Genomic DNA, 15,552 nt, shown 5'->3' with positions numbered 1-15,552 from the left:
CCTGCATCAGGCTCTCTGCAGGGAGCCTGCTTCTCCCTCTGTCTATGTCTCTGCCTCTCTCTTTCTGTGTCTCTCATGAATAAATAAAATCTTTAAAAAATAAAAAATGAACACATAGACCTGTCAAACTATGGAGCCTGACTTTAAAGGGACCTTTTATGGGGCCTAACATTTCCAAATGTATCTAAACACATGCAATCTCAAAATACTACATGACCAGACTTTATTTTTTCAAGATTTATTTATTTACTTTGGGGTAGGGGGTGGGGGAGGACCAGAGGGTGAAGAGAGAGAGAGAGAGAGAGAATTGCAAGCAGTCTCCCCACTGTGTGGAGATCAGAGGGTCGTGACTCGGGGTTCCATCCCACAACCCTGAGATCATGACCTAAGCCAAATTAAGAGTCAGACACTTAACCAACTGAGCTATCCAGATGCCACTACATGATGATTTTAAAATGCAAGTAGTGGCTTCCCTTCAGGTAGCCACTGGTTTACTACTTTCTCGGGCATGATGATTCCCTTTGAGTCAAGCCCAGAATGATGTCTTCTACATGGCCCATCCCTTGTCCATCTTGCTAGTGTTATGTATGAGGCTGCCCTAATTTAAAAGTCAGGAATGAGTGAAAACCCCTCAACAAGAAGAATCAGAAAGGAAGTACTTGAGAAAACTGGTAATGTTCATTGCCTCATACAGATAAATAATGTCCTACTTTGTTATAATAGCAGCACTCTTTTCTATAAGTCAAGAATATCATGGCAAAGACACACATGACCAGAGACTGCATCCCTACAAAAAAAGGCAAAGAATTTCGCACTAAGGAAAGATTACTATTTAAAGACATAATCAAACTCCACCAAGAATAGTATAAGGTGAGTTAGGTAACATAACACATGCATTTCAGCAGAATAAATTTTAATAACTTAATAAGAAATTATTCAACTCTGGTAATTTAAGACCCAAGCCCTCCGCTTTGGTTTTCTCCAGTGGCTCACCACAGGGCAAGGAAGAGCAAGGAAGTGACACAAACTGTTTTTCTCTCACTCTTTTTTCCACTTTATTGCCTGGACTTTGAAGTTCAATGTCATGTAAATATTAACTCACTTCTTAAATAAAGCCTCAAAGAATAAACTGTAATCTGAGCATATGATTTACCCCAACATTTTCCCATGAGCTCTAAGGACTCTGATTTCTTCCCTACCAATCTGTCTCTATTTCACAGAATTAGTTTGGAAATAGTCTTAACTTATCATCACTATTATGATTATGATTATGATTATTACTACGTGATTGAAGTATTTTCCAAAGAATGCCTGAGATGATTTTAGGTGGTAACATCCACTAAGTTTCCTTATAAAAATATTTAGGTCAAGGGATGCCTGGATGGCTCAACGTTTGAGCATCTGCCTTTGCTCAGGACATGATCCCAGAGTCCTGGGATTGAGTCCCACATCGGGCTCCCTGCGGATGGTCTGCTTCTCTCTCTGCCTGTGTCTCTGCCTCTCTGTGTCCCTGATGAACAAATAAATAAAATCTTTTTTTAAAAATGTAGGTCAAAAAACTAACTTGACTTGGGGCACTTGGCTGGCTCAGCATGTGATTCTTGGTCTTAGGATTGTGAGTTCAAGCACCACATTGGGTGGAGAGATTACTTAAAAATAAAATCTTAAAAAAACAAAAACAAAACTTAATATTACTTAGAGAAAAAACACGTCAGTAGCAGTACGCCTGGTAAAAGGTAGGGTAAAAATTATCCCTGACTGAAGTTTGGGATTTACTGAACTCTGGCACTAGTCAGTTTCACAGGTAAAATGTATTGTACATGGAAAGCCTGGATCATATTATTATAACTTTGGGAACAACCCACAGCAAATAAGATGGTGGGTTTGGCTTTTGTTTTTTGTTTCTTGTTTTTGCTAGTCATGTTACCAACAGTTTTCTTTTAGAATACAATTGTGCTGATGATGATGGTCTAAATTACTCCGGCAAACCCTTCAAACCAAATTAGACACCTCAATGACACAATCTTTGCACAGGTGGGCAAGAGAAAGCTTCTCTGAATTTGCTTTAGAGATGTTTTTAGATTTTCTCCTAGGTTATATTTTATTTTTCCCAAATTAAAATAACATGAAATTATAGTGGCTTTTCCTAATATTATGAACTTTAATGTATGTTGCTATTTGAATTGCTAAAGAAATAATCCCTTAGTTAGAAGATCCTGATTTTATAAAAATTATATGTCTTAATTATTTCCCTCTACTTCTGCCACTGTGGTGTGTTCTTTTGCAAAGTATGTGTCACCTAGACTGGCTTGCTGGACTTCAACTGTATAGCCAGTATGATCTCAAATAAATAAAAGACTGATACTTAAAAAAAAAAAAAAAGCTAATTTCCTTCATCTTTTTTGCCCCCCCCTCCCCCACCGCACACTGAGATGTTTTTCCTTGACGTATTAAATGCTTTTGAGCATTGTTGAATTACTGTGTGGTTAATCCCCCTCAACAGCAGGAAGCTTAGACATTTGTAAATTTCCTCAGCACACCATTTCTAACTGGTTAACCTTTTCTAAATACTAAGCCAAGCAGTTATAGTCAATTCTATCACTCCATGATCAGCTTGCATTTATACATAAAGTTCTTGGTTGTTGGCATAAATAGAACAAATAGATGTTACATTATAGAGTTTTGAATTTATCTTAAACTATGATCCCCGCTGTTATCTTTATGCTTATGCTCCAAGTAGTACATTTATTGTTGTTCTGGCTGTTACTATTACTTTATCTTTATAAATACATCCTTCATTTTGCAAAATGACCTAATATATTTTAGGTATCAGTGATAGTGCACTTACTTAGCTTTGGAAACACTACTATGTTATCATCACATTATTTCTGAAAAATACATGAACATTCTTTCCATTTATGCCCATTCTCCAATCCCTTCTCTCTCTTTCCCTCCTTCCCTCCTACTGTCCTTTCCTTCTTGCATCAAACATTTATTGAACATCTACCTATCAGGCACTATGCTAGAGGTTGGGAAGTCAATGATGGATGAACTCTTGGTTCCCTATGAAGCTTACTCTATCAATTCAAAAATATTTCCTTCCTTTTTATGCCAGAGATCACATGGAAAAAACACACTTATGAAATTAATGGGAAAGCAAGCAGACACGGACCACTTTCACTGAACTGGAGAAAAAGCAAGTCACCCACCTTTAGTTGCTACAGAGTGATCTTCCTTGCTTGTGGGCTCTGGCTAGATCAACAATCCTTCTTTTCCCCAAGAACTGGATCTGGGGAGAGCATTCTTCCTCCTCTAGCAAAAATAACCCTGGGTGGGAATGTTGGGATGGACATCAGTTGGATGAGGCCCAGAGCACCTAGAGAGTCCTCTGAGAAAACTCAGATGCCCACGCTCGTTTGGTATGGTTGCCTGAGGCCTCTGGTAGAGAGCTCCTGTAGGAAACCACAAATGCACAGGAAATTGAGGAAAATCAGATAAAGGCAAACCATTAAATGACATATGTACAGAAAGGAAACAGTTAAGAATTAACCCAAATTAATTTAAGGCTATAAGAATAAGTGGTACAACGGTTTAGTTAATAAGTACCTAGTCTCCAGAGCTACGGCATTTTAGCCAAATGACTAAGGACCTTCAGAACTATGAAGAGGCAGATGGTTGGAGAAATGGACCTATCACAGAGGGAATCACAGATCACTGTGGGAAGAAGGAGTGGGCACTGGATAGTGGATCAATACAGATTCGTACATCTATCCACACCAAATATCTATTGATCCATTCAGCAAATGCTTGTTGAGTGCCACTCTCCTAGGGATTATGTTGAGGATACAGCAGTGAGCATGCCCTCATGGACTTTAACATTCCTCAGCATATAGGAGGCACACTGAACAACAAACTGGAATTTAGGTAGAGATTATACAAAGAAAAGACAGTGTTAAAACTTGAGTTGGGGATCCCTGGGTGGCGCAGGGGTTTGGCGCCTGCCTTTGGCCCAGGGCGCGATCCTGGAGACCCGGGATCGAATCCCACGTCGGGCTCCCGGTGCATGGAGCCTGCTTCTCCCTCTGCCTGTGTCTCTGCCTCTCTCTCTTTCTCTCTCTGTGACTATCATAAATAAATAAACATTTAAAAAAAAAAAAAAAAAAAACTTGAGTTGGCTGAGTTTTGCTACTTTCTTTGGGATACCAGGGCCCAAAGAAATTTTTAGTGGAAAAAACTGTCTGTCACCTACTCCCTCACACTTTCCCTAATCTGAGGTTGTCTCCCCATCTTTTCATTCTTTTAGCTTACTTAGCAAGACCATGTCACCATCCACATCCTTAGGCTCAGGCTCATCTATACTCAGACCTCTAGTCCTGACCTAATAGGAAACATAAGACTCTTGGCTGTCCTGTACTTAGTTAAGAATCAGCTTCTTGGACTTCTGATTTCTTCCCTGTTTTGACTTCTAAAAATTGAATTCAAGTTCCTGGACTTCCCAGACTCAATATCTAATCTAATGTCCTCTATTTAACAGATACTTATCAATCCATATAACCCTACTCATATCAATCCATATGACTCTTTTTTGTCCATGGGTCCTATCCCCATGGTACTTAAATAAACTTACTAAGGCCTTGACCATTGTGCTCAGCAACCCTGTAATACTTTTAGTGTTCTATACAGGGATTATGGAGTGAATCCAAAAGATTTTGTACAGCTTGGTAAGTCTCTTTTATTTCTCCAGCCTCTACTTCTTACTTGTTCTTTTCTGGAGATGTTCTGAATAGTATGACCCTTTGGAAAGTGTCCTGCTTGAGTGCTCAGGGGAGAACCTCTTGCTGGTGGCTACACTATGGGAAAGGATGGACCCTGCTGCCCCACTAGACAGTATTACTTTGGCTATGATGGCATTAGGCTCAGAAATCAGATTCTCCTTGTTTTTTCTGTTCTTTTAATTCATGTATTCTTATCAGGCATAGGACGGCCACATAAGTTGTTTGGACAACCATCAATCTCACAACTCTCATGTAAGGTTTTTTCCTGAATAACCCAGTGTGATCCCTTGATAAGTATAAAATCCAAGATACATCTGGAAGCATGCTTCTTGAAAGGGACTAATCAGAGCTATTGTGTAGTTGTGCTACTCACCTAATAAGGGACCGCTCTCTTGGGGCTGGGTCATGGATAAAGACTCCAAGAAAGTTACCCAGATTAAATAGGAGTTCCACACTCTTGTTTTTTTCATGTCTCTCATTTATCCTTACCCAAGGGTTATTTGGCATTCTTGGTCCTGCTCTTAAATTGAAAGTACTTTCAGCTTAGATATATGATGCTTAATACAATACAAAATAGTTGCCCCTTCTTAACAAAGGTTAGGACCTCTACCCCATCCATTCATACTAGACCTATGTTTACAAAGGGTATTATTATACCCTTATTATATTTGGTTACCAAATATATTGACTCCCTCAAAATGTTAAAGAGGCAGCCCCAATCCCTGTGGCGTTTCAGTCTGTTCACCAGCAGCCACTATAGCCTAGAATGCAATGGAGAAGTGAAGGAAGGCTGACACCCTTTCTCAGGTACACAAAGAGTCAAGAATAAGGAGCATTTCCCACCACTCTGAACCCCAGGAAGCAATATTCTGATGGTGTGCCATTCAGAAGTGGAGGGAAATTTTGGTAATGGACTCTTAGTTAATGCACTCTCCTCTTTATAGGGGGATTAACTACGGAATCAACTTCCTCAGTCCCAAAGGATTACTCTTTGGGCTGTCTCATAGCACAATGGAATCAATTTGGACAACAGGATTTAAATAAGTGCCTCATCTTTTTCTGTAACAATGCCTGGCTTCAATATTCTCTGGAGGATGATGAAAAATGGCTCATTAGTGCGTCTTTAAGCTTCAATACTATTTATCAATTAGACCTTTTTTGCAGGTATCAGGGAAAATGGACCAAAGTGCCCTACATCCAAGCCTTTATGGCACTGAGTCAGGATCTTAATCTAAGAGAGACTTGTAGGATGTATCCGCCAAGATTCTAGGGCCCCTCACTTTTAGATTTTTCATACAATGTTGTTTGTTTGTTTATTATTATTTTACAGATTTTCTTTATTCATGAGAGAGAGAGAGAGAGAGAGAGAAGCAGTGACACAGGCAGAAGGAGAAGCAGGCTCCATGTGGGACTCGATCCCGGGACTCCAGGATCATGCCCTGGGCCAAAGGCAGGCGCTAAACCACTGAGCCACCCAGGGATCCCCACAATGATTGTTTACAGACCACCCCAATCAAAGAAACCAATTGAGTCAGACAAATAAGATAATCAGCAGAAGAAAAAGTCAAAATAAGCCCAAAGCGAGTCGAGGTCCCTTAGTAACTCCCCCTCCACATAAACCTTTGGAACCTTCTGCTCAAAGCCCAGTGGGACATACTAGAAGCAGAACATCATATCTACCAAATACTCAGACTAAGGCAGCATTGTACCCACCGTGGGAAGTAGCAAATGGGGAAATGAGCACAATTAAGGTACATTGCTCATTTTCTATGTCAGATCTGGCTCAAATAAAACAACAATTAGGATGATACTCAGAGGATCCATCCAAGTTTATAGATGGATTTCACCAGGTGTCTCTAACATTTGATTTAACCTGGCAGGATATCTATATTATTTTAACATATTATTGTACCCCAGAAGAAAAGGCCTGATTTGGACTGGGGCACAAGAATTTGCAGGTGAGCTGGCAACTAGGGATAGAAATCATTATTCAGTAGGAGGAGATGCTGTTCCTAATACTGATCCTCACTGGAACTGCCAACAGGACAGACCTGGCAGGGAAAGACAAGACCACATGGTTGCCTTTTACTGGAGGAAATGAATAGAGGATTTTCTAAACCTGTCAATTTTGTCTCTGTTGCGTTCCAGCTGTTCTTTCTTTACATCTCAGGTTGAATTCATAGGTGTTCATTTATTTATTTATTTATTTTTTAAATTTATTTATGATAGTCACAGAGAGAGAGAGAGAGGCGCAGAGACACAGGCAGAGGGAGAAGCAGGCTCCATGCACCGGGAGCCCGATGTGGGATTCGATCCCGGGTCTCCAGGATCGCGCCCTGGGCCAAAGGCAGGCGCCAAACCGCTGCGCCACCCAGGGATCCCTGAATTCATAGGTGTTCAGTTAAAAGTTATCTAGCTAAATTTGGAGGACCAGATGAAACGAGGCCCCCTACTCTCCCGCCATCTTGCCTCCTCCTCCAAACCTGCTAATTTTGATAAAATTAAAGAAGTGACCCAGGAAAATGTTGAATTTCTAGCCTTCTTTCAGGGGCATTTAATAGAAGCAGTTTGTAAACACACAAACTTAGACCAAACCATACCACAAAGGACACTATCTTAGGTATGCATTTTATGAGCCAGTCAGCATCAGACATTCACTATAAACTGGCAAAGTTGGCCCTAGGCCCTCAAACTCCAATCCAGTAGCCATTAGAAATGGCCTCTGGAGTCCTTAATAACAGAGATATGGCTCTAAAACAGGAGAATGTGGGTGTCTCAGTGGCTCAGTGGTTGAGCGCCTGCCTTTGGCTCAGGTTGTGATCCCAGAGTCCTAGGATCGAGTCCCTCATTGGGCTTCCTGCAAGGAGCCTGCCTCTCCCTCTGCCTATGTCTCTGCCTGTCTCTCTGTCTCCCATGAGTAAATAAATGAAATCTTAAAAAAATAATAAAACAGGAGAAGGACGGTAGGGCTAAAATACAGGCAGAATGCAGGCTCAAATATTGGCTGCCACTACCGCAGATCCCCCACAATGCCAGGCTAACCAGGGGCAGCAGAAGAAGCTAGTATCAGACAGAAGTACAGGTAAGACCCTATGCTATAGGTGTGGCCAAACTGTACATTGGAGTAAAGAATATCCAAATAAATGCTCTTAGCCAGGGCCATTTCCTGCCTGCAAGGCAGAGGGACATTGGAAAAGAGATCGTCCTTGTCTCCAGAGAGAGAGAGAGAGAGGGAGGAAGACAAGAACTCATTTCCCAACCCAAGAGCAACAACCTGAAGAGATGGCATGATTGGGCTGAGGCTGGTCTGGCTCCTTTGAACATCAAGACGGCCAAGCCCCAGATTGCCCTGGATGTGGGAGATAAGTTCACTGATTTTCTTATTGATACAGGAGCTACTTACTCTGTTCTTGCTCAGCACTCTAGCCTGACCTGTCTTTCTAAACAAAATTACTGGAATAGAAGCAGCACCTAAATCGTATTTACAAACTTTTTCTTTAACCTGTAAATCTGAAGACCAAATAATTACCTATTCTTTTCTGGTTTTCCCGTCCTGTCTCACTCCCCTACTGGGAAGGCACCTCATGTTTAATTTGGGAAGCTAGTTCAAACTAACTGGACAGGATAGTCTCTTCTCCCTGAGGGCCAAAGAAAAACCAAACATTCATCCTCAAATCCTCCATGACATTTGGGAACAAGTAGACCCATAAGCTAGGAACTGTGATATCCCAGGGAAGACATACAGGCCCACTCCATCAAAATAAGCCTAAAGGATCTTGCTACTATTTCACACAAAACCCAATATTTTCTTATAACAAAAGCCAGGGCTGGACTCCTACCACTTATAGGTAAATTTCTTAAATATGGAATTCTTAAACCTTGCCAATTCCTTTATAATACTCCCATTTTGCCTGTTAAGAAGCCTAATGGACAGTACAGAATAGTACTCGACCTTAGAGCAATAAATGAAGCTGTAGTCCCGATCCACCCTATAGTGCCAAACTCTTATACTACACGGACTCAAATACTATACCGACTCAAATATAGAATGGTTTACAGTGCTTGATATAAAGGATGCCTTCTTTTGTATCCATTTAAGCAAAGAGGCCCAGTCTCTATTCACCTTGGAATGGGCTCCATTAGGAGAACATCAAGCATGCCAATTTACATGGATAGTCCTACCACAGGGATTTAGAGATAGTCCTCATTTGTTTGGCAATGCACTCAGTAGAGAATTTAGAGATCTTACATGGCCTCAGGGAACAACAGTACAATATGTTGATGATACTTCAACATGTAGCCCCATGAAATAGTCCTCAGACTATAACTCTATTGTACTAAACTTTCTTGGAGAGAGAGGATATGGAATATTATCTTTAAAGGCTCAAATTTCTAAACAGAAGGTACAATACATAGGATATGAATTAACTCCTGAGCATCGTTCCCTGTCAATTGAGAGAAAAAGAGCAACAATAGAATAGGACCTATTGCTACAAAAAAACCAACTCAATCTTTTTAGGAATGGCTGCATTTTTCTGCTAATGGATTCCAGAGTTTGGAGTCTTAGCCACTAGGAGGCCAGATGAAGAGCCTTTAAAATGGGAAAAAGAACAACAGGAGGCCTTTAAACAACTAAAAACTAAATTATCCTCAGCCAGGCTCTGGCTCTACCAAACTTAGGACAGCCATTTATGTATGGTATTCGAAGCTTGTATGGACCAAGAACTAGGAATAGTAGCATAAAAACTAGGGCATGAGTTGAGACCTGTAGGATATTTTTCCAAAGCCATTGATAATGTAGCCCACAAAGATGACCATCATGTCTCTGATCAATAGCAGCTACTGCACTACTAATAGAAGCATTTAAACTTTCAGTGGGACAGCCATTGACAGTGATGATTCCTCATCAGATTCAAGGAATTTTAGAAACTAAAGGATATCAGTAGATGACAGGGGGACCATTGGCTAAATATCAAGCTATATTTAGACTTTCCCTATACTGTTCTCAAAACTTGTTAAACCCTAAACCTGGCATACCTCATGTCTGGCCGAGAGCATGCTACTATTATGTCTAAACATGACTGTAAAGAGGTAATAGAATTAGTCTATTCCAGCTTTCAGGTCTAAGAGATCAAGCCATAGATAATGCCAATAGTTGGTTTACAGACAGTAGGAGGACACGGAAAGACTGGCTATGCAACTGTTAGCTTAATGAAAGCTACTGAGACCAACCCATTACCGACCAATACTTGAGCTCCAAAGGCAGAAGTGACAGCTCTCACTAGAGGTCTCCAGTTAGCTAAAGGCCTATGAGTCAGTATACATACAGATACAAAATATGCCTTCCTTGTGCCTTATGCACAAGGTAGCATCTGGAAGGAAAAGGGGTTATTAACTAGTCATAATTAAAAAAAAAAAAAAACTAGTCATAATTACCCTATTAAATATGGACCTGAAATTGTAACTCTATTAGAGGCAGTTTGTCTCCCTAAAAAGTTGCTGTAATGTATCTTAGGGGACATCAAAGGGAAAAAATTTAGAATCTAAAGGAAATAATTTAGACAATTGGGTAGCTAAAGTGGCAGCTCGAACTAAGCTAGTTATGTCTTATACCAGTCTCAAATCCCTTAAAAATTGTTGTTCCCACTTTTACTATGGAGGAGAACGATGGAGCACTTGGGGAAGGATATGCTAAAACTGTGGAGGGATGGTATAAGATTGATAAAGGAGGAATCTTTGTCCCTGAGGAAAAACAGAAATTAGCAACAGGCCTACACCAGGCTACTCATATGGAAGAGAAATTTTAGGGAATTTCACCAAACCCTTGTTTGACAGAATAGGATTAAGAGCCATCTTACAAAAGGCATGCAAACTTTGAAGATGCATTATGACCACCCCCTCTTAACACCTGTCCAAATATGTGGAACATATCCTCTGGAAGACTGGCAAATTGATTTCACACAAATGCCACCTTATAAGAATATAAATATTTATTCATCTATATAGTTACCTTTACTGGATGGGTGGAAGACTTCTCATGCAAGACAGAAAAGGCTACTGAACTAACAAGAACTTTATTAAGCAAAATCATCCCCGAGTTCTGGCTCCCTCAATCTCTTCAAAGTGATAATGGCCCATCCTTTAGAGCCTAAATAACTCAATAGGTGCCCCAAACCATTAAAATAAAATATTTTTTACATATAGCCTGACACCCTCAATCACCAGGCAAAGTTTAAAAAGCTAACCGTAATTTATGGATTTTTTATTATTAATTTATTGTAGAGAAAGAGTGTGTGTTGGGGGAAGGCAGAGGGAGAGGAAGGAGAGACCTCATGACCCTAAGATCATGACCTAAGCTGAAATCAAGTCTGAGGTTTAACTGACTAGGCCACACCCAGGTGCCCCAAGGCTAACCATAATTTAAAAAGACATTCCACCAAGATGAGCATAGAAACTCAAGAAAACTGAGTAACTCTTTTACCAATAGGTCTCTAAAGAATAAAAAGTACCCCATGGGAAAGATTAGGGATAAGCCCTTTCACATTAATATATGAGAGACCCTTCCTTACCACTGACTCATCCTTGAACCCAGATTATAATAATCTGTCACGTTTTTCATTATAAACTTGATTAATCCATAAAACTCTTAACAAATATGCTAATAAGGTACTGCCAAAATTGGACCCTAAGGAAATTCAAAATTCTTTGCAAGTAAACCCTGGAGACCTAGTCTATTTAAAAGGTTGGAAGGCAAACAATTTAGAACTAATTTCTAAATGGAAAGCACCTTACAGGGTCATATTAAGCACTCTCACTGTGGTAAAACTAAAAGGTCACTTGACATGGGCTTTTATTTCTAGAATTAAACATATACCTCCTTTCACAGGATGATAACGAACTGGACTATGTGTCCTCATATTCCCGTGAACCAGTGGAAGACTTCAAATTCCTCTTCAAACAATAAGATAAGAAAAAAAAGAAAGTCTTTTTTTTTTTTTTTTTTTTTTTTTTGCTATCTTTAAACCATACTTAACTGGTAAATATTTTCTACAACGGCACAACATTACACTGAGCTACAAAACCAATCTTCATGCTGGATTTGTGGCTTACTGTCCATACCAAGCACTTCAGGCCTCCCTTGGTGGGTTTCTCCATTACAGGGTACAGATTGACATTACTTGCATCAACACATAGCCAATATGACACATCGCCCCACTACCAGCACATACAGGGATATTCCTATTATTAAAAAGAATGTTTCTTCCTGGCATACTGTAAATGTTACACATGACTCTCCAGGCCATAAGTGGCCTTTCTCTTATCCTCAAACTACCAACATTTTAACTGAATATGTCAAACTACAGATAAGTTCACAACAATGAATTCCCTGACTACTTAGTCCTTCCTATTGATGCACCCAGGAAGGATTATATCAAATATGGAATGAATATATATGATTACTCCCACGGTAGGACAACAAAGCCAAAAGGCCCTTCTATGCTGAGAATAGAAAAAAACATACTCTTGATTCATGCCCAGTGGTACTCACCAAATGGGATGGCTCCCCCTAGAAGCCTGTGAACATGCCATTACTTTACAGGCAACTGATTGGTTTGCTATTGACTGGACAAGGCCACCAGGCATCATATGGCTAGCACCTAATGGAACATAATGGTTACGTGGGCCAAATTTGTGGCCCTGGCTTCCACCTGTTTGGACTAGAAAATGTATTATAGGTTATACCTGGATGCATGGCCATTGAACTAAGACTATCACAAGTCCAGCTAATCTTCTATATCTAAAACAATAATGGATAAGATCTGTGTTCCACTGGTCTGACCATATGTCTATTTTTCTTCCATCAGTAGTTTTAGAAGATGTCATATGGCACACGGAGGCCCTGGATAAATACACAATTAAGACCTTAAATGACTCTTGAAATAGCATTGCATTATTAAACCCTGAAATAACTCAAGTGTGTAAAGCAGTTCTACAAAAGAGAATGGAATTAGATGTCTTAATAGCAGCATAAGGGGGAACATGTGCCATTCTTAAAGCGGAATGTTGCATTTACATTCAAAATTATAACAAAAATATAACAAGATTACTTACTGATATGAATAATTGAATTGGTGCTCTTAAAGACCCTACATTGTCACTTAATGGCATTCCTGGTCAGGAGGTGGACTATGGCCCACGCTAAAGGGTCTTCTCATTGCTCTTCTTCTTATTATTTTTTTTTCTCATTGCTCTTCTTATTTTCATTATAATAATAATCCTAATGTGTTCTCTTTCACTTTTTTCTCTATCGTTGAAATACACGCAAGCAGTTCCTGATTCCTTCGCCTAGATGACAGATGATCCTTACTACTCAAAGCAAATTTATCTTGATGTTCATTCTGGACTCTACAGCAATGGCCTTCCATAATAGTTTAGTTGTAGGGACAGATAGTAACCAATTTCAGTCCATAGGTAGGGACATCTCTATAACCCCTGTCAGCTTGAAGAAATCACAGAAGATGAGACCTTCACCTTTCAACAACCTTAAAGATTTAAGGACCAAAAATTGGTCAGAGGGGAAATAATGAGGGATAGAAACAGAAAAATGTTCATTTTTGGCTCAAAAGGCTGACCTATAGCCCGCATATTTCCTTTTTTTTTTTTTTTTAAAGATTTATTTATTTATTCAGAGAGAGAGAGGCAGAGACACAGGCAGAGGGAGAAGCAGGCTCCACACAGGAAGCCTGACATGGGACTCGATCCCAGGGCTCCAGGATCACACCCCAAGCTGCAGGAGGCACCAAACCATTGCACCACTGGGGCTGCCCTAGCCTGCATATTTCCAATAAGGATCAAATATGTGCTGGTTGCTAGGTTCTTAAAAGGTCTCAAGACTGCCTGTATATGTCACTGATAGCTAATATTGAACTGAATAAGCCCCAGAGAAATCCTGGAAAGTAGTTTTATGAGTAGAAATTTGAAGAAAACATTTATGATCTAATATTCCCTGCAACCCCTACCCCCAGCAGTAAGCATATAAACACCAACTTCACATAGCAAAATGTGCAGTGCTTTCTGCCCATGGGTCCTGTTCCTACGCTACTTAAATAAACTTGCTAAATTGCACCATGCACCATTTCCAGAATTCTTTCTTGACTCTTGTGCTTGACGACCCCACAACACACCTAAGAACTTTAAAGACCCTATAAGAGCAAGCTCCACATTTCTTGAACAAATGTAAATATGTGTGTGAGAGTGCAGCAGGGGCTTCTTGGAAGTGCTCAAAGGGAGCACTTCCAAATAGTTCCCTGTAATAATTAACCGGATGACTTGAATTTTTATTTTCCCAGGCCAGTGAAGGCCCCTGTATTAGTTTTCTAGGGATAGCATAATAAAACACCACAGACTAGGTTGTCTAAACAACAAAAATGAATTTTCTCACAGTTCTGGAGGATGTTAGCCCAAGATCAAGATGTCAGCAAGGGTTGGTTGTCCTCTGAGGCCTGTCTCCTTGGTTTGCAGATGGCTGCCCTCCTGCTGTGTCCACACATGACCTTTTCTCTGTGTGTGCAAATCCCTGGTGTGTCTTTCTTATATCCCAAGTTACTATTCATATGAGACCAGTCAGATTGGATTAGGGTCCACCTAAAATGATCTCATTTTAATTTAAACACCTCTTTAAAGGCCCTATCTCCAAATACAATCATATTCTTTTTTTTTTTTAATATACAATCACATTCTTAAATATGAATTTTTAGGGATACAAATCAGCCCTTTACAGCCCTTTCCCTTTGTTGATTCTTGCTGTCTGGGTACCCTATGATTCACTGTGTGGATAACAGCATGAACCACAGAGAAAGCCAGTAACCACAGGGCCCTCTATTTCCTCAAAGAATGCTTGCCTCAAACCAAGACAGAAGTGGAGGAGTCTTGGGATCTGCACCCCTTTATGCGTATTTGCACTCTAGTAAGAGAGAGATCCATCATTCATGCACTCTCGGGATTTAGGGCATTTCCCGGAGTGACAAGGTAAGCTTCTACTTGAAGCAGCAGAAATGTCCACGTTGTACCTAAGAATCACATGAGAAAGATACAAGCCATTGATCACCAGAGGTTTCAGACTCAGGAGTCTTTAAAGATTGCAGGTTGCTACAATGTGGTAACCGAGCCAGGACGAGAGGAAATAAAAGAACTCTGCAAGGCACAGTCGGTAGCACTCTGAAAGTCAGTGTTTCCTGTTTGCTAACAAACCTCATTCTTCCACAGGGACCTTGTTCCATGTTAGCAGGGGTTGCAATGCCAATGGCTCTAGGTCAAATCACTGAAAGCCAGGTGTTTCCATTTTACTTTCCTAATCCCTGCCTATCCCCCTCTCGTCAAATTTCTTCAATTGTTTCTAATCCCTCTTAATTCTCCCACTGCCAAGTGTTCTCACTTCCCGCCCCCATCCTTTCAAGTGCCTCTTGGTCCCTCCAAGCCTTGGTCCCCTTCCCGGTTGATCCTATTGCCGCCAAATCACTTCCAGTCCTACGGATCCCGCCCTCTAGGCTCCCTTAGCCCCTCTCTTTCCCCGCATTACGCCAGCCCCTCCCACTACGCCTAATACCCCCGCCCCGCCCCCCTACGCCTATTTCTCCCTGGCCCCACCCACTTCCGTCAGCTCCTCCCCACCTCAAAGAAAATGCAGACGCTTTAATAGTGGTAAACACAGCCCAAATGCCTATGAAAAAGTGTACCAATTTACACTCCTAATCAACATGGAATTCTATGAAAACCC

At 40.6% G+C, this 15,552-nt stretch overlaps 1 protein-coding gene across 8 annotated transcripts in view; it reads right to left on the bottom strand.

Moving 5' to 3' along the window:
* ZBTB38 (zinc finger and BTB domain containing 38) overlaps nucleotides 1-15,327 on the bottom strand; it is a 133,274-nt gene extending 117,947 nt beyond the window's left edge. For 2 of the 8 annotated variants that reach the window (XR_005377090.1, XR_005377092.1), the window contains exons 1-2: nucleotides 12,888-15,309; nucleotides 3,210-3,452 (exon numbers count right to left, since the gene is read on the bottom strand). The gene's annotated coding sequence lies outside the window, so the exon portion shown is untranslated. Of the gene's footprint in view, nucleotides 1-3,209; nucleotides 3,453-12,887 lie in introns of all 8 variants that reach the window. The other 6 variants (XM_038571079.1, XM_038571078.1, XR_005377095.1 and 3 more) reach the window with 5 other exon arrangements.
* Between the last annotated feature and the right edge of the window lie 225 nt (nucleotides 15,328-15,552).

This window comes from Canis lupus, chromosome 23 (assembly GCF_011100685.1).
Source record: "Canis lupus familiaris isolate Mischka breed German Shepherd chromosome 23, alternate assembly UU_Cfam_GSD_1.0, whole genome shotgun sequence".
Taxonomy (NCBI): domain Eukaryota; kingdom Metazoa; phylum Chordata; class Mammalia; order Carnivora; family Canidae; genus Canis; species Canis lupus.
Note: the sequence above shows the minus strand (reverse complement) of the source record. Positions and strands in the feature narration are given on the sequence as shown.